Genomic DNA, 19,399 nt, shown 5'->3' on the forward strand with positions numbered 1-19,399 from the left:
GAGTTGTGACAAAGCATAGCTCTAGGGCTTATGCACACGGTGCAGATTTGGTGCATTTTTGGGGCATTTTTGCCATGCAGATTTGCTAGCAAAACCTGAAGCAATCCTTATGCCAGCAAAGTGAATAGTAATAATAATAATAATAATAATAATAATAATCTTTATTTATATAGCACCAACACATATTCCGCAGCGCTTTACAGTTTAACAGTTTCAAAACACGTCATAAGTAACAACTTTAACAATACAATAATTAAAGCAAAATAAGATGACGAGAAACCTCACGTGTCATGCAGACAATTGAGTATTTTTGACTTGCAGATTTGGTGCCGAAAATAATCTGCAGCATGTCAATTCTCTGTGCGTTTTTCACCTTTGACCTCACTCAAATCAGTCAAAAAATGCATCAAAAACGCACATTTTTGCAGCTGCGCTTTTTTTTTGCCAAGAGATGCAGAAATGGCGCAGAAATCTCTGCATCTATTTACTCAACGTGTGCATGTAGCCTTGCAAGGGCTCAATAGTACATCCGACTCTTGGGGAATCCAACATGGATATCAAGCTAAAAAGTGGAGAAGCGGATGTGCTGGCCTGCTGGTAAACACAGAAAATATGAAATCTGAGTTTCTTGATGTAAGAAATAATATGCCGTTTATTTTCAACTCCCTCCAAAGTCTAGCCAACTTCTTCCTTAGAAGAGCGACAAATGTACAAGCAGTGACTAAATCTTGGCTTAAATAGAACAGAAATTCAAAAACTTTGGCCAAATCAAAAAAAATTGCCCATTGGGGTTGTGAATGGTGATTTTTTTTTTTCACTCATATTTCTAAAACTAACTGGAAAAAATATATTTAAAAAAATTGTACATGTGTAGATATAAACGAATGAGGTTTGTGACTGATAACGAGTGAAAGAGAATAAAGTATTGAGGAGGCGATGTATTATCAGAAATAATTCAAACAAATAAGGTAAAGAAAATAACATAATTAATAAGGAATAAATTTAGTGGCGTTATAAAAAAAAAGTTGAAATAAAAATGAATAGAGAGAGTGAGAGGAAGTGTGAGAAAAAGATTCCTCAGATAAAGCAAGGAGCATGGGAAGGGAAAAACCCAGAGATAAACTTACAAGGAACAGTGAGAAGGGTATTGCTATTGTCAAGCTCAGTGTTATCTGAGAAGCAAGTTTCCAGGTTGGGAAATGAGATGCAGGCACTCCATGTAGGACCACTGAGGAAGGGCTGCTGAAAACAGAAGTCCAGGAAGATGGATAGAAAAAGTGGGGGGGGTGAAAAAAGAAAATTAATTGAATGGAGAGGGAAGAAGTCGGAGGAAAGAAAATGTAAGTGAAAGGAGGGAATAGGAAATGTGGTGAGAAAAGAAAAGATTGCTGGTGCTAGAAAGGGAAAATTGAATTACGGTAAATAATTTGGAGTGCACGGAAAAGAAAAAGAATATGTATGAAACAAGAAAAAGAAAAGTATTCAAATAAATGAGTTATGGGAGTGATGTGAGACAGGAAAGAGAATGCCGGGAATAATTATATGTAAGGGGAAACATTAGGTGGTATTGTGAATACCGTATATACTCTCGTATAAGCCATGATTTTCAGCCCATTTGTTTGGGCTGAAAGTCCCCCTCTCGGCTTTTACGTGAGTCATATACACCAGAGGGTCGCAGGGGAGGGGTTGCGGGGGTGTCAGATCATACTTACCCCCTCCTGGCGCGTCTCTGCAGCCCTCCTGCTTCTTCCGCTATCAGGGGCCTTCCTTCAACGGTCACGTGGTACCGCTGATTAAAGTCATGAATATGTGCATATTCATGACTTTACTGAGTGGTACCACATGACCGCTGAAGGCAGGAAGAGCTGCCAGAGATGCAGGGGCTGCAGAGACCGCGCCAGGAAGGGGATGAGTATATGCGATATTCACCTGTCCCCGTTCTGTTAGGAACGGCGGAACGCACTAAATAAAAATATAAATAAAGTGCGTTCGCTGCTCGGGGTCCACTGTGCAGTAGGTGAAATAACTGCTGCTAAGTGGTGGCAGGAGCAATATGGCGGAATTGCACACAGGGTTAAACTCCAACCAGGTGCACAGAGCAATCTCAGTTAAACTCACAGAGATGCCAAAAGTACAAACACAAATGACTGAGCCTGTTGTAGTCACAGTACTCAGTAAAAAACGCAGCACACACGGTATACGGTCACAGGAGTAGCCCAAGACGGCAGCACTACGTCCGTCTAGACCTACCGTGTGCGCGGCATTGCAACTGCGAACGCAAAGGAGGCTGCTACTGCAGCGCGGCGTGGACACTGCCGCCAAACGACAAAGGCAAGGCGCAAGCGCAATGTCGGACGCTAGCAGCTGTGCAAGTTGAAGCAGAGGAGCGCTGGCGCTGAAACTAACTCAATCCCTATTCACATGCGTAATATCAGAGGGAAGGGGTTTCAAATGAGTCAGTCACCAGAATCATGCATCCGTCCTCATACACACAGCAGCAAGTATGATTATACTAGCGCATGGCGGAACAGCCATGCGTGCCTTTTATAGCAGCCGGGACCTTCTGCACGCTTCCAGACCTCTGAGATGGACCAATGAGAACTGGAGCGGGACCTGAGCACATGACTCCCGATCTCCAATGGGAGATCGTCCCATGAGCATGCCCAGTAAGAGGACAGAAGGATTTAGCCTCAGGAGAGATTTGCTGCAAGGCAATCTCCTCTGCAATCTCCTCTGCAGTGGAAAAATAGGAGGAGAGTGCAGAATGTGAGGATCTGGATCCCTGCTGAGTAAACGCAGGAATCCAACTCCTAACACGTTCCATTGCCGTGTCTTCCGCGTCCTCTGGCTGTGATGTTCAGGTCAGCAGGCGCGATCACGTAGTCAGTGCTCGTCCTCTGCCTGAACATCACTGACAGAGGACCGGGAAGACAGAGGGGCGCGCAGCGATGGAACTGGGACAGGTGAATATCTCAGAGGCCGGGTCCTGAGCCAACAGCGATACCGGCACTGGGCCCCCAGCGATGGAGAGGTGATTATGTCACTTTTTTATTTGCAGCAGCAGTGGCAGCATATGGGGCATAATCTATGTAGCATCTTATGGGGGCATAATCTATGAAGCATCTTATAGGGGCATAATATATGGAGCATCTTATGGGGGCATATTCTATGGAGCATCTTATGGGGCATAATCTATGTGGCATTTTATGGAGGCATAATCTATGAAGCATCTCATGGGGGCAAAAGCTATGGAGCATCTTATGGGGCATAATCTATGGAGCATTTTATGGGGCCTATTCTATGGAGCATCTTATGGAGCAGCATATGGAGGCATAATCTTTGGAGCATCTTATGGGGGATTATTTATGAAGCATTTTATAGGGCAGCATATGGGGCATAATCCATGGAACATCTTATGGGGTTATTATTAAACTTTTGGCTTTCTGACTCTCGGCTTGGTATTTTGACTACGTGTATTGCTGCTCCTTCTGGTACGTCTGCTCCTGCTAGTTTCTGACTTGGTTCGTCTGACTATTCTCTCTCGTTACCTGTGGCACCTGTGCTGTTGCTCAGGGTTCCTGCTGTTAGTGTGTAACCTCTCTTCCCTCACCAGTTCCCCCTGGTGGAGGTTTCACTACATTATCACTAACCAATACATTTAAACGGGATTTGGCACTTTTTTTTCTTTGGTCATGGATCTGCTGCATAACTTGGCAGATCAAGTGTCCAGTTTGACGCAGATGGCGCAGGACTATTCTGTGAATCATCAGTCCCTTGTCATGTCTCATACCCACTTACAGAAAGAACTGACTGAGACTATTAAGACCATGCAGGGAAACACCTCTCATATTGTTTGTCCACCAGGTGACTCTGTAGATGTTATTTTGCACTCTCCTGAACCCTCAGTTAAACTTCCTAACACATTTTCTGGCAAAAAAGATAAATTTCACATATTCAAGGAGAGTTGTAAATTATGGTTTTCTTTTAGAGCCCTATCGTCTGGGGATGAGACTCAGCAGGTGGGGATTGTTATCTCCTTACTTAGGGAGGGTCCCCAATCCTGGGCTTTTTCATTGCCCCTTACTGCCCCTGAACGGATGTCGGTAGATAGGTTCTTTGAGGCCCTAGGACTCATCTATGATGAACAGGACCATGTTCGGGTGGCAGAGGACACTATTTTGTGTCTGGGGCAAGGGAAGCACTCAGCCGAATGGTATAGCTCCGAATTTCATCGATGGTTCACTGAGGTTCCTGGGACGACTCCGTACTGAGAGGTCTGTTCAGGAAGGGACTGTCAGATTGCTTGAAGGACGCTCTGGCTCTCCATCCACCTCCCAGCTCATTGGAGGAGGCTATGACTCAGGCTATCCATATGGATCGGAGACTGCGGGAGAGAGGTGTTACTCAGCAAGGGTTTCCGTTTTTCCCTGCAAACCCTGATGTTTTGCTTCCATCTCAACCTATGGAGGTGGGAGCCACCAACCCCCAGGAGAAAGAGAGGAAACGGCGACGTGATGGAAAATTGTGTTTTTACTGCGGAGATCCCGGACATTGGCAAAAAGACTGCCCCTCCTGTCCTCCGACTAACAAGCGGCTGAGTCTGGGTGATAATCGTGGAGGTCACCCAGACTCTCAGGTACCTTTTTCTTCTTTTTCAAAGATACTGCTAAATGTGGAACTTGGTGTCGAGAACGGCTTTTTCCATACTTCGGTTTTTGTAGACTGTGGGTCATCCCTGAACCTGATTGACTCTAAGCTGGTGGCTCGCTGTAGATTAGGGACAGTTAAGTTGGGGACTCCCTTAAAAATTGTGGCTATTGACACTACACCTCTCACTAAGGATGGTCTCCATTTCATTTCTAAAGAATTCACCCTCAGGGTGGGGGCCCTACACCAGGAGCGCATGTCATGCTTTGTTTTGAATAACCTCCCTGCTGGCCTGGTGTTAGGGTTTCCCTGGTTACAACGGCATAACCCGGTTATTGACTGGGGGTCCCGGGATATTGCTAAATGGGGACCTGGTTGTTCTGAAAATTGTCTTGCTACTGTGTCTATGTCATCCGTCAGTCTGGAGGGTATTCCGGAGTACCTGAAGGATTTTGAGGATGTGTTCTCCGAAAAGGAGGCTGAGGTTCTACCACCACACCGCCCATTCGATTGTGCCGTGGATCTTGTTCCCAGTGCCAAATTGCCCAAAGCCCGGCTGTACAATCTCTCCGGCCCTGAGCGGGCTGCTATGAAGGAGTATACCTCTGAGAGCCTCCGTAAAGGGCATATACGGCAATCTGTCTCTCCCGTGGCAGCGGGGTTCTTTCTTGTGAAAAAAAAGGATGGTGGTTTACGCCCATGCCTCGATTTTCGAGAACTGAATAAAATAACCATAAGAAACGCTTACCCTCTCCCACTGATACCTGATTTGTACAATCAATTGTCAGGGGCCAGGTGGTTCTCTAAGTTGGACCTCAGGGGAGCATACAATCTCATCCGTACGCGGGAGGGGGATGAATGGAAAACTACGTTTCTCACCTCTGATGGTCTGTTTGAAAATTTGGTTCTGCCCTTTGGTTTGACTACCGCACCAGCGGTATTCCAGAATTTCATTAACCATGTTTTTTCTGATTTTATTGGACGCTTTGTAGTTGTTTTTCTTGACGATATACTCATATATTCTTCTGATAGACAAAGTCATATGGGTCATCTTCATGCGGTTCTACAGAGGCTCAGGGAGAACTCACTCTTTGCCAAATTGGAGAAATGTTCATTTTTTACTCTAGAATTGTCCTTTCTAGGGGTCATCCTGTCCGCTGAGGGGTTTCGTATGGACCCTAGGAAGGTACAGGCCATTGTGGATTGGGTGCAACCCAGAGATCTCAAGGGTCTTCAGCGATTTCTGGGTTTCGCCAATTATTATAGAAAATTCATCAAGGGGTTCTCTAGTGGTCAAACCCCTCACTGATCTCACCCAAAGGGGGGCGGATCTCAAAAACTGGTCAGCTCCAGCTGTGGTGGCGTTTTCCTTGTTAAAAGAACGTTTCATGACTGCTCCGGTACTGGTGCAACCTGACTTGTCTAAACCATTCATCATAGAAGTGGATGCCTCTGAGGTGGGAGTGGGGGCTGTGTTGTCCCAGGGGCCCACCACATTAACTTAAGACCCTGTGCCTTCTTTTCTAAAAATTTTTCCTCTGCTGAAAGGAATTATGATGTGGGTAATGGAGAGTTGTTGGCCATTAAATTGGCTTTTGAAGAATGGATGCATTTTTTGGAGGGGGCTGTCCATCGTATCACTGTCATTACAGATCACAAGAACCTGTCTTACATCGAATCCGCCAAACGTTTGACTCCGAGACAGGCAAAGTGGTCACTTTTTTTTCCTGACTTCAGTTTTCCATCACTTTCAGACCAGGTTCCAAGAATGTGAAGGCGGATGCCTTGTCTCGCAGCCTAGATCTGGTATCGCCTCCTGAGCCTCCTTCCTCCATTCTTCAGCGCGGGTTGGTGGTGGCTGTGGTGTCCCCGAGATTGGAGCAGGAGATTCGTGAGGCCCAATCTCTTGCTCCTCCATCCATACCTGAAAATAAGCTCTTTGTGCCTGTCCAGTATCCGTTAAGGGTGCTTCGGGAGTTCCACGACTCAGCTCTGAGTGGGCATCCTGGAATCTCGGCCACTCGTAAAGCCATCACTAGGCTGTTCTTGTGGCCCTCGTTGACCTCTGACATCACTGGTTTTGTGCACTCCTGTGAAACATGTGCCGGCGCTAAAGCCTCCCACAACCGGCCGGCCGGGGAATTGGTGCCACTGCCAATTCCGGATATACCGTGGACTCACCTGTCCATGGATTTTATCACCGATCTCCCACCCTCTAATGGCAAAACCGTGATCTGGGTAGTTGTGGATAGGTTCAGTAAACAAGCACATTTTGTACCCTTAACGGGCCTTCCTAATGCTGAGACTCTATCTAAGCTATTCATTGAGCATGTGATTCAGTTGCATGGTGTGCCTGTCAGTGTGGTGTCTGATAGAGGGTTGCAATTCATGACAAAATTCTGGAGAGCTTTTTGTAAAACGCTGGGCATCAGTATGACCTTTTCATCGGCCTACCATCCCGAGACCAATGGTCAGACTGAAAGGACCAATCAGTCTTTGGAGCAGATCCTGCGGTGTCTTGTCACATCCAGACAGGCTGATTGGTGCTCTGTGATACCTATAGCGGAATTCGCCTTCAATAATCGTGTCAATCACTCTACTGGTACTTCCCCTTTCTTCTGCAACTATGGGTTTCACCCTCATTTTGGTGAATTCTCCAGACTAGATTCAGAGTGTCCAGGGGCTGATTCGGCCTTTTTGCGGTTGAAGGAGGTTTGGAGGGAGGTTCAGAGAAACATTGGGGAGGCTCAGGGCAAATATAAATTTTTTGCGGATAAACGACGTTCAGTGGGGCCGACTTATCAGGTGGGGGATAAGGTATGGTTATCCACCAAAAACATACACTAAGGCTGAGAATTCCCTCTGCTAAGTTGGGTCCCAAGTTTATTGGTCTGTATGAGATTTTAGAGGTGATTAATCCTGTGGCCTTTCGCCTGCGTTTGCCTCTGTCATTACGGATTCCTAATGTGTTCCATAAAGCGCTTCTGAAGTCGTCAGTGCCTTCCTCTGATGAGTCACCCTCGCACCCGCCTTCTATGGTAGATGGTCAGACCGAGTATGAGGTGGAACAGGTGGTGAATTCTTGTATGCTCTGTCGTTCACTTCAGTACTTGGTCCATTGGAAAGGATATGGTCCCGAGGATCAGTCATGGGTGCCGGCGCGTTCGTTCCATGCGGATCGGTTGGTCCGGGCCTTTTACGCTCGTCATCCAGGGAAGCTTGGGGGTCCAGTGGCCCCCCATTGAGAGGGGGGTACTGTCATGGTCCAGTCCGGAGTTTATTTTCTGCTGTCTTCACTCCGGACTAGTCATGCGGGAGTTTATCTCCTCAGCCTCGTTCTGGAGCTAGCTGGGCTATTTCAGTCTCTCACAGCCTGCTGACCAGTGTTAGTGATAGCTCAAGCTTCCAGTTTAGAGCCTCTGACCCTTGTACCTTGGTGTTCCTCCTGCCTTTGACTGATATTCACGTGTATGACCCGGACTGATTTCTAACCCTGTCTCTTGGTATTCGTCTCTGCTGTTACGTTCCCTCTCTGGCATCTGACTCCCCGGCTTGTACCCCGACCACGTATTTCATCTCACGTTTTGGACCCCGTGCTCATGTTCTGGCTTTCTGACTCTCGGCTTGGTATTTTGACTACGTGTATTGCTGCTCCTTCTGGTACGTCTGCTCCTGCTAGTTTCTGACTTGGTTCGTCTGACTATTCTCTCTCGTTACCTGTGGCACCTGTGCTGTTGCTCAGGGTTGCTGCTCTTAGTGTGTAACCTCTCTTCCCTCACCAGCTCCCCCTGGCGGAGGTTTCACTACACATTTTATTAAAAAAGTTTTTCTTTCCTCTTTTTCGCCTCAAAATTTAGGGGGTGTCTTATAATCCGGTGTGTCTTATAAACCGCAAAATACAGTATATTTTTTCCATTCAGCTTTATTTATGTGAGCAAAAAAACACCATTCACATCCCCAATAGTTGTCTTTTTGTCTGAGCGCCAATTTCTGTTCTATTTAAGCCAAAACTCTGTCACTGCTTGTACATTTGTGGATCTCCTGAGAAAGACGTCGGATAGACTTTGAAACATGTTGAAAACAAACAGCATATTATTCGTGGCATCAAGAAATTTCTTATTTATTTATTTACTGCTCTTTTTAGCAAGATTTTTATTTTGTCTTTAAAAAAAAAAAGTCTTGTTGTTCTCACAAGCCATACATAAGCTTTGGATTCATGTAGCAGTACAATTAGGACAGAGGGGTTAAAAACTGCCCTCCTTGTTTGCAGTGTGTGAAGAATAAAAAAAAGCTGTTAATACGGTCTTGTTACTGCAGCATACCACAGATCAATCAATTCATAGAAAAAACATCAGCTCACCATAACAGCAAGGCAAAGAGGTGTAGGACTTCAATAAATGATGCTCGGATATAGCAGGGTCAGTATCCCCAACTGCAATGAGGAAAGTAAAAAAAGGAGGAACATCAGGCACAAAAAAAAGAAAGATAATATTAAAAATCCAATTTATTTAAATCCATTAAAAACAATAATGGAAAAAGGGGGTATTCCAGACAAACCCTCTCTTTCTCTTTTGATTATTATTATTATTTTTCTTCTTTGGTGCTGGAATTTCCTCCTTTTTTTCCTTCAATCAATACAGCATTTTCAATTTTTGGATTATTATTCACAGATTACCACTCCCTGTTTCTGTGTGCTTCATCACTGCAAGTAGTACACCAGAATCGCATTGAGGCCACATGCACATGATCAGTATTTGGTGAGGTTTTTTCCTCAGTATCTGTAAGCCAGAACCAGGAGAGGGTGATAAATCCAGAAGTGGTGACGTGTTTCTATTAGGCCGGAGTCACACTGGCGAGGAATACGGGCGAGTGAGAGGCGCTAAAAGCACGCATTAGACACGGACAAATGATTCTCTATGGGGTCACTCGCACCAGGCGTATATTTCTCATCCGTATCCTACGTTCCGTGCCAATCGCAGCATGCTGCGATTGTCAGCGTACTATGCCCGTAGTACGCCAATGCAAGTCAATGGGTGCGCAAAAAATACGGATTACACACGGAACACACGTGTGACCTGCGAGCAATACGCGGGTCTTTTGGCTGGTGACAGGAAATGGGCCAATCCATCATCAGGAAGCCTAGACATGCAAATGAGCTCAAAAAGCTCTCCAGACATCCAGGAAGTACGCCTCCACGGAGTACAGCAGCAGCATGGCGTCCACATACATTAATGTTGAGATGCTAATTGTGCTGGTGCAGGAGCGTCCCGAAATATGGGACCCACGTGATGAAAATTATGCTAACCGAACAAGAAAGGAGGCGTCATGGAGGCGCATCTGTCGCCAGATGTACCATGACTTTGGTGACAGACCACGTGATGAGCAGCATAAAATTCGTAAGTGCAACCATAAACACATCATTAACCTTAGCGCGCGACAAAAAATGAATCTAGAATCAGCACCCCCCTTCCTGTGCATGTACTTTTATTAGCCTCATGAGCCCGTTACATTTGGATGTGACACGTGGCTTCACACAGCCATAATTTGGGGCTAGGCCACAAGCTCCTCATCCTCCTAGCCAATAAAATTAGTTTAAGTGTAGCTAATGAGACCCTGTGTATCTGCCCAATTACATATGCCACCATGGGTAGAACGCACACCCCAGAAGACCCCATGCCTAGACTACTGTTAGAAAATGTGACCTCTCCAATATGTGATTTTGACAATATTTCCTGTCACATTGCAGTGGAAGATGTGATGAAACGCTGGCGAAGCATCCGGGACCAGTTCCGCTGGGAATGCCAGCAGCGGTCCAGGAGTGGGGATGCTGGACATGTCAAAAGAAAATACAAATACTATGACCGGCTGAACTTCCTCGCCCCAATTCTGGATCTCAGACCGTAAGAACATACCTCACACCACATTACACAAATACATTACACAAATACTTTACAGGGACAAAAATATTGATGTATTTTTGCCTCTGTTCTATTTCATAACAGAACTCAATCCAACCTTACGGATCGAGGAACGGCCTCAGAGGCAGAGCCCATTATAGATCCTGTAGGGGATGAGGTGGCTGGCCCATCTTCTCCCCCTACAAGAAGGATGGCTGAAGATGAGGCATCACAAGACAACACAATGGCTGGCCTACACACAACACCAGTAGGACGGTCTGCTGCTGCCACATCACCCATCCTGGAAGAGCCGGGCAACTTGAGCAGCAGCCCAACTGCCCAGATCAGGTCCTCCCCACAGGCTGCTCTAACATCACGGAGAACAAGAAGAAGGCGCCAGGTCACTATTCAAGAGAGCAGGACCAATGTGGACACAGGGGTGCTCAATTATTTGTCAAGAGTAACTACAGATGATGGGGAGGAGGCCTATGCACATAGCCTCACCCTTTATCTCCATGCCCTTACCCGTGAGGTCTGGCTCCGTATTAGGGGATGTATTCAGATCCTGCTTGATGCAAGCACCCCCCCCAATACCCCATATGAGGTATTTGAATTTCTGGAGAGGTGGCAGCTCTCACCAAGAAATTTAATGCGCATGAGACCATCCACACAGATGCTTGCTCAAGCAGGGTCCGAACAGCCCCTAATACGTGGGCCAACACCTCAACCCCTTCCTCCCCCTACCCAACCTTCTATTCCGCAGCCCCAAATGTCTTCCTCAAGCCAACCCCACCAATATGGCCACTTGTACCCACCCAGTGTTGGAGGCTGGTCCCAACCTGGTTGGGGACGATCTGGCTATCTTGGTGGGTATGAGCCACGTGCCTACCAGAGCCAACAAGAAGCCCCTCACCATCATCATTACTCTGGCCAGTATCCTCAACAGTCCCAGGAGGCAGGACAATTCCAGCATCATGGGCAACAGTATGGCCCCACACAGGGCGATGTTGGCCACAATGTCCAGCAGCACCAACAGGCTGTTCTTCCACGTTCCCCTTCCCCAACCTATGAGGATTTATGATTCTGATGGGTGGAGATGTCCAGTGAGTTTTAACTGGTGCTCCTAATAGAAATGAAACATTTAGAACATAATTTAACATTCACATTTTTCATCATGACAAGCAACGCTACCTCACGCCTTTCAGACAGATATTATATGTGTGTAGAAAAGAGAATATTTAAATGCGCTATACTGTAAAATGAAAGGATGAAAATACACTACTCACTTGCTAACGCCTAGGAAAGGCGTGCTCGCCTTAGTTAAGTAGTCACCTTTTTTGTTAGCAATCTCTAGTAAAAAAATTCAAGGCGACCAGCATTCAGAATATCACGCTCTCTCTATGTCTTAACAAGTGAGTTTTGTATTTTCATCCTTTCCAGTATAGCATGCTTAAATATTGTCTGTTCTACAGACAGGTAATATCTGTGTGAAAGCTGTGAGGTAGCCTTGCCTGTCATGGTGGAATCTTTCTATGATTGGATAACATTATGAGGAAATGTGAGTGTTATCTTGTAGCCTTTATTTTGGTGATGGAGCTCACCTTTTGTTGGCAAATCTAGTTTAATCTAGTCATGCAGCAATGTTGTTATTGCCTAATCTTTGTTGCTGTTTTGTTATGTAATGTTAATTTTACAACAAGTTAAAGAAGGCACAAAGGGTCATTTTGCCCATTGCCAAATTTTTCTTATGGCAATAATATGTTTGCCTTTAAGCAAAACAAAAAAAAAAGGCAAAACTAAAAATTTGTCTACTCTAGTTAACGTCTCTGTGTGATTTTTCACAATCCCTCACAACATACTAACAGACACCAACCAATGCAATGAAACACTCATAGAATCATAAGGGCTTGAGTAATATATATTTAGACACACTTAAAGAAACAAATTATAACATAGACACAGCATGCTCTTGCCAAGAAGTTGCCCCCTCAGGTGAGATAAAGTAATTAGTGAAAATATCATGCACTTTTAGGCCAGAGAGCGGTCTACGTTGAGGGTTCATAGGTGGTCTCACCCTGCGCACATTGTCCGGCCTACGCACAACACCATCAGAGGAGGAACAATCATGTATTCTGGTGAAGTTATGCAGAACAACACAGGCTTTCACAACTTCATTCACATTTTGCTCACTCAACTGAATGGCAGACTGGAGTACCCGCCATTCGGCACAAAGAATCCCAAAGGAACACTCCACCAGTCGCCTAGCACGTGATAGGCGCAAGTTAAAAATTCTGCGCCTGTGGTCAAGGTTGCGCCGGGGATAAGGCCTCATGACATTGCGCGATAACTGAAAGGCCTCATCTGCCACAAGGACATAAGGGACTGATTGTTCGGGGGAGCCTGGTAGCTGGCGTGGTGGTGGTAGATCCAACTGGTTGGTGCGTAGCCGCCGAGCCATTATGGAAGTATTGAAGACTCTAGAGTCTCCCGTCCTTCCATAGGCCCCAATGTCAACAATTATAAACTTGTATTGAGGGTCTACCAGAGCCAACAATACAACAGAAAAGTATTGTTTATAATTGAAGAATTGGGAGCCTGAGTTCGGCGGCTTACGCACCCTGATATGTTTGCCATCCAGGGCCCCAATACAATTTGGAAACTGGCAGTCCTCCTCAAAGTCCCTTGATATCCTTAACCAGTCTTCCATCCTGGGCTCGGGCATGACCACTTGATGGAGTTTTGTCCAGATTTCTGCACATGTAGACCTCACTATGCCTGAAATGGGTGACTTTCCAATGAGAAACTCATAGTGGAGGGCGGCATAAGACAGGCCAGTGGACAGGAACCTGTAGAACAACAGAAATAGTAAAGTTTAGAATTGGCAAAGTAAAAAAAAATCAGTTACATGCCGACCAAACTTGGTAGGAAATGAGAGAGAATAACACACAAATATTTGGTGGCACAATGACTAAGTGATATGCAGGACATATTAGATGTAACATTCTGCTGTGTCAGGTGAAACATATTTGGAGTAAGATGAGGGCATTAAACTTTGTCCAAGAAGGCCAAAAAACATAATTTAGCACACACATTATGAACATAGAGAATGTGGTTGTGTAGTACATACCGTATTGTGAGTAGAAGTTGCTCCTCTGCAGATATGGCTTTGCGCATCCTTGTGTCCTGAAAGGTTATCCCAGGGCACACTGTCTCCAAGAGTCGATCAAATGTGGAAATGCTCATGCGACAGTACTGGTAAAATTTCTCCGGATGCTCCCGCAGAGAAGAATAGAGGCGGTGAAAATGACCTCTTGTGAGTCGTTGCCTCAAAAGTGGATGGACCCACATGCGTCTCCTCCTCCGCGGATCCACTATCACAGGATATGGTTGCCCAAAGTGCCGTGACAAAAGTCAGGTAAAGAGAACCTGCTCAGTTGTATTGAATCTCAGACCCTCTGTCATGCTGCACAAAGAACACCAACACACCTCGTGAAAGCAAGGTGACAAATGGACAGAATGTAGGCAGCCACCTGTTTCTGAGTGTCTAAATAGGGTGCAGGCTAATGATTTAAATTGTTTGCAGGCCTCAAAACCGTTAAATGTCCATTTTGCAAGGCTGCGAGAAAATCTCGCCATACGGATTGCATACGGATGCCACACGGATTACATACGGATGCAGACATGCGCAAAAAACGCGACCTCACCTGGCTTACGGATGACCTACGGAGCACTATTTAGGGGTCATTCATCCGTATTACGCATGTAAACTACGGAGCGTATTTTGCGCAGGTTAGTGTGACTCCAGCCTTATACTTTTCCTCTGATTGTTCCCCTCCTGGTTTTTGCTTACAAATACTGAGGTAAAATACTCACCAAATACTGAAGGTGTGACCGTGGTCTGATTGTTCCTCTCCTGTTTTGGGCTTACAAATACTGAGGTAAAATACTGACCAAATACTCAATATGTGCATGTAGCCTGATTGTGCCACTCCATGGGCTTACACATACTGAGGTAAAATGCTCACCAAATACTGATAGTGTGAACGTGGCCTTAGGCCTTTTTCTATCCCTATGTGTAAAATAACTTTGCTCTCTGACCTCTTATCACTAAGCTGTAATATCTTATAATGATAGGTCTTGGCTGGCCCTCATCTTTTATAGTGGCTGTCATAGTTCTCACTGATTGGCTGCAATAGACCATGTGATGTGATAATGCAAGGCACTATGGGGAAGCCCATGTGGCTGCACCTGATGTCATGAGCTGCTCTCTTGCTGCTGCACTCTTCAGCAGTGTGTGAGCTAAGCTTTTTTTATTCTTTTTACGAATGTCGGAAATTTTAATCTGAAGCAGATCAGACCTGATCATCATTATCAACATTCATACCATATATTACTCTATCTATCTATCTATCTATCTATCTATCTATCTATCTTTCTATATAATATGTATATACAGTTGTGGCCAAAAGTATTGACACCCCTGCAATTCTGTCAGATAATACTCAGTTTCTTCCTGAAAATGATTGCAAACACAAATTCTTTGGTATTATTATCTTCATTTAATTTGTCTTAAATGAAAAAACACAAAAGAGAATGAAGCAAAAAGCAAAACATTGATCATTTCACGCAAAACTCCAAAAATGGGCCAGGCAAAAGTATTGGCACCCTCAGCCTAATACTTGGTTGCACAACCTTTAGCCAAAATAACTGCGACCAACTGCTTCCGGTAACCATCAATGAGTTTCTTACAATGCTCTGCTGGAATTTTAGACCATTCTTCTTTGGCAAACTACTCCAGGTCCCTGATATTAGAAGGATGCCTTCTCCAAACTGCCATTTTTAGATCTCTCCACAGGTGTTCCATGTGTATAAAAACTATAGGAAAAAAAGAGCGCAATAGGGTCTTATCCAAGTTGATGTTTGAAGGAAATAAAAGAAATATACTCACCCTTTCCAGGAGAGATTTAAACACATAAGGTCATTTATCAGCTTGCTGCACGTCCAAAGGTCCACTCAGTGACCGCCAAAACTTTAAGCTTATAATGGAACAGAAATTCATGGACTTAAGTGCGCTGCTGAACAAATATCGGATCCAGATTAGATAAAAGGATTAACCATTTATTTCCCAACGTGTTTCGAAGTAAATAAAACTTATATATGTCATCCCCTGAGGAAGAAGTTTTATTTACTTCGAAACGCATTGGGTAATAAATGGTTAATCCTTTTATCTAATCTGGATGCGATATTTATTCAGCAGCGCACTTAAGTCCATGAATTTCTGTTCCATTATAAGCTCACAGGTGTTCTATGGGATTCAGGTCTGGACTCATTGCTGGCCACCTTAGATGTCTCCAGTGCTTTCTCTCAAACCATTTTCTAGTGCTTTTTGAAGTGTGTTTTGGGTCATTGTCCTGCTGGAAGACCCATGACCTCTGAGGGAGACCCAGCTTTCTCACACTGGGCCATACATTATGCTGCAAAATGTATTGGTAGTCTTCAGACTTCATAATGCCATGCACACGGTCAAGCAGTCCAGTGCCAGAGGCAGCAAAGCAACCCCAAAACATCAGGGAACCTCCGCCATGTTTGACTGCAGAGACCATGTTCTTTTCTTTGAATGCCTCTTTTTTTCTCCTGTAAACTCTATGTTGATGCCTTTGCCCAAAAAGCTCTACTTTTGTCTCATCTGACCAGAGAACATTCTTCCAAAACGTTTTAGGCTTTTTCAGGTAAGTTTTGGCAAACTCCAGCCTGGCTTTTTTATGTCTCGGGGTAAGAAGTGGGGTCTTCCTGGGTCTCCTACCATATAGTCCCTTTTCATTCAGATGCCGATGGATAGTACGGGTTGACACTGTTGTACCCTCGGACTGCAGGGCAGCTTGAACTTGTTTGGATGTTAGTCGAGGTTCTTTATCCAACATCCGCACAATCTTGCGTTGAAATCTCTTGTCAATTTTTCTTTTCCGTCCACATCTAGGGAGGTTAGCCACAGTGCCATGGGCTTTAAACTTCTTGATGACACTGCGCACGGTAGACACAGGAACATTCAGGTCTTTGGCGATGGACTTGTATCCTTGAGAAAGCTCATGCTTCCCCACAATTTGGTTTCTCAAGTCCTCAGACAGTTCTTTGGTCTTCTTTCTTTTCTCCATGCTCAATGTGGTACACACAAGGACACAGGACAAAGTTTGAGTCAACTTTAATCCACGTCAACTGGTTGCAAGTGTGATTTAGTTATTGCCAACACCTGTTAGGTGCTACAGGTAAGTTACAGGTGCTGTTAATTACACAAATTAGAGAAGTATCACATGATTTTTCGAACAGTGCCAATACTTTTGCCCACCCTCTTTTTTATGTTTGGTGTGAAATTATATCCAATTTGGCTTTAGGACAATTCTTTTTGTTTTTGATTTAAGACAAATTAAATGAAGATAATAATACCAAAGAATTTGTGTTTGCAATCATTTTCAGGAAGAAACTGAGTATTATCTGACAGAATTGCAGGGGTGTCAATACTTTTGGCCACAACGGTATATATATATACTGTATATATATATATATATATATATATATATATGCTTAAATATATCTACAGTGAATATACTCATATAGCATACAATATAATTTGCAGGGTCCATCCATTTATTTATATGTTAAAATATATCTATAATGAATACTGTATATACACTGCTCAAAAAAATAAAGGGAACACTTAAACAACAGAATATTACTCCAAGTAAATCAAACTTCTATAAAATCAAACTGTCCACTTAGGAAGCAACACTGTTTCACAATCAATTTCACATGCTGTTTTGCAAATGGAATAGACAACAGATGGAAATTATTAGCAATTATCAAGACACCCTCAATAAAGGAGTGATTCTGCAGGTGGGGATCACAGACCACATCTCAGTATCAATGCTTTCTGGCTGATGTTTTGGTCACTTTTAAATGTTGTTTGTCCTTTCACACTCATGGTAGCTTGAGATGGTCGCTACAACCCACACAAGTGGCTCAGGTAGTGCAGCTCATCCAGGATGGCTCGTCAATTCGAGCTGTGCAAGAAGGTTTGCTGTGTCTGTCAGCGTAGTGTCCAGAGACTGGAGGCGCTACCAGGAGACAGGCCAGTACACCAGGAGATGTGGAGGAGGCCGTAGGAGGGCAACAACCCAGTAGCAGGACCGCTACCTCTGTCTTTGTGCAAGGAGGAACAGGAGGAGCACTGCTAGAGCCCTGCAAAATGACCTCCAGCAGGCCAAAAATGTGCATGTGTCTGCACAAATGGTGGTTAGAAAGCAACTCCATGAGGATGGTCCGAGTGCCCAACGTCCACAGATGGGGTTTGTGCTCACAAACCAACACCGTGCAGGACGCTTGGCATTTGCCACAGAACACCAGGATTGGCAAATTTGCCACTGGCGCCCTGTACTCTTCACAGATGAAAGCTGGGTTCCTCCTAATGCAGGACAATTGCCAATAATTTCCATCTATTGTCCATTCCATTTGCACAACAGCATGTGAAATTGATTGTCAATCAGTGTTGCTTCCTAAGTTTGATTTCACAGAAGTTTGATTTACTTGGAGTTGTATTCTGTTATTTAAGTGTTCCCTTTATTTTTTTGAGCAGTGTATTTTAATTTTGTCCTTTTTTGGTGATTATTTACACTGATGGATATATATGGATAAAATGTGCTTTAATCTTACTTATATTGCTGGGTTGATGGGTACGTTACCCTCTATGACACTCTTAATGAATATAGCCATTTGGTACATTGTTATATTATACATGCCTGCTTTTTCAGCCTAATGTGGTGAAACAGTCTCCATACATTCTCTCTCATTCCTTCTAGCGGTGTGTGCTCTGATGGGCACTGAACTTTGTGTATGAGTGCTTGTATAAATAGGTTGCTCCTAAATTGCCCCTATGTATCCACCCAAAGAAGCAGACGCTAAACGCGCGCTGGGGAACCCATGCCCCACTCTACTAAGGTTGTTCAGATGAGTATTTGAATTGTTCCTTTACTTCCTTTATGCCTAAGGTTAATTTATCCTTTCTACTTACTATGCTTACTAAGCTGGTCAGATGTCTGATTCCTGCATAGTTACCTGGAACTCCATTTTTTTTTTACATATACTTATATGTGTTTAGGATTATTTCTCCTGTCTTACTTTCTATTCTCATAGCGTTATGGTACATGCAGAGATCACTCATTTTGACATGATCATATAATTGTACTCACTTTTTCTAGATCTTCATGCGTTACCTCTGGGAATTACTAGGCTGGTCACATACTTGATTTTCGCATGGTTACCGCTGACTCCATATTTTTTCTACATATACTTATATGTGTTTATGATTATTTTTCCGGTTTCAATTTCTACTTTAGTAGCTTTTGTATTATGGTGCATGCAGAAATCACCCATTTGGACATGGCCATATAATTATACCCACTTAGGCTTGTCCCAGATTTCCATGTATGACCTCTAGGAATAAATTTCCACTTTGATTGATAAATATTCCCATTGCCATTCTAAAAGATGAATGTATATTGCTAAGACCTGTTTCACACTTCCGTTTGTGACCATCAGTCAAGATACGCCGATTTGAAAAAAAAACGGATCCGCCATTTTTCTTGGCGGATCTGTTTTTTTCCTCATAGACTTGCATTATCGGAGGATCTTGCCGGATGGTCGTCCATTCAATCCGCTTTTGTACAGATCCGCCAAAAGTTTGGCATCCGCTCAGCGGGCCTGATGGAGCATGTAACTTTTTTTGCTGTCCGGATCGGCTATTTCCTGATTTAAACAACATTTCTTTCTGGCTGCTGGATAAAACAAATCTCTCTCTCTCTCTT

This window comes from Dendrobates tinctorius, unplaced genomic scaffold, assembly GCF_039654945.1.
Source record: "Dendrobates tinctorius isolate UK_male_01 unplaced genomic scaffold, ASM3965494v1 ptg000134l, whole genome shotgun sequence".
Lineage (NCBI taxonomy): Eukaryota > Metazoa > Chordata > Amphibia > Anura > Dendrobatidae > Dendrobates > Dendrobates tinctorius.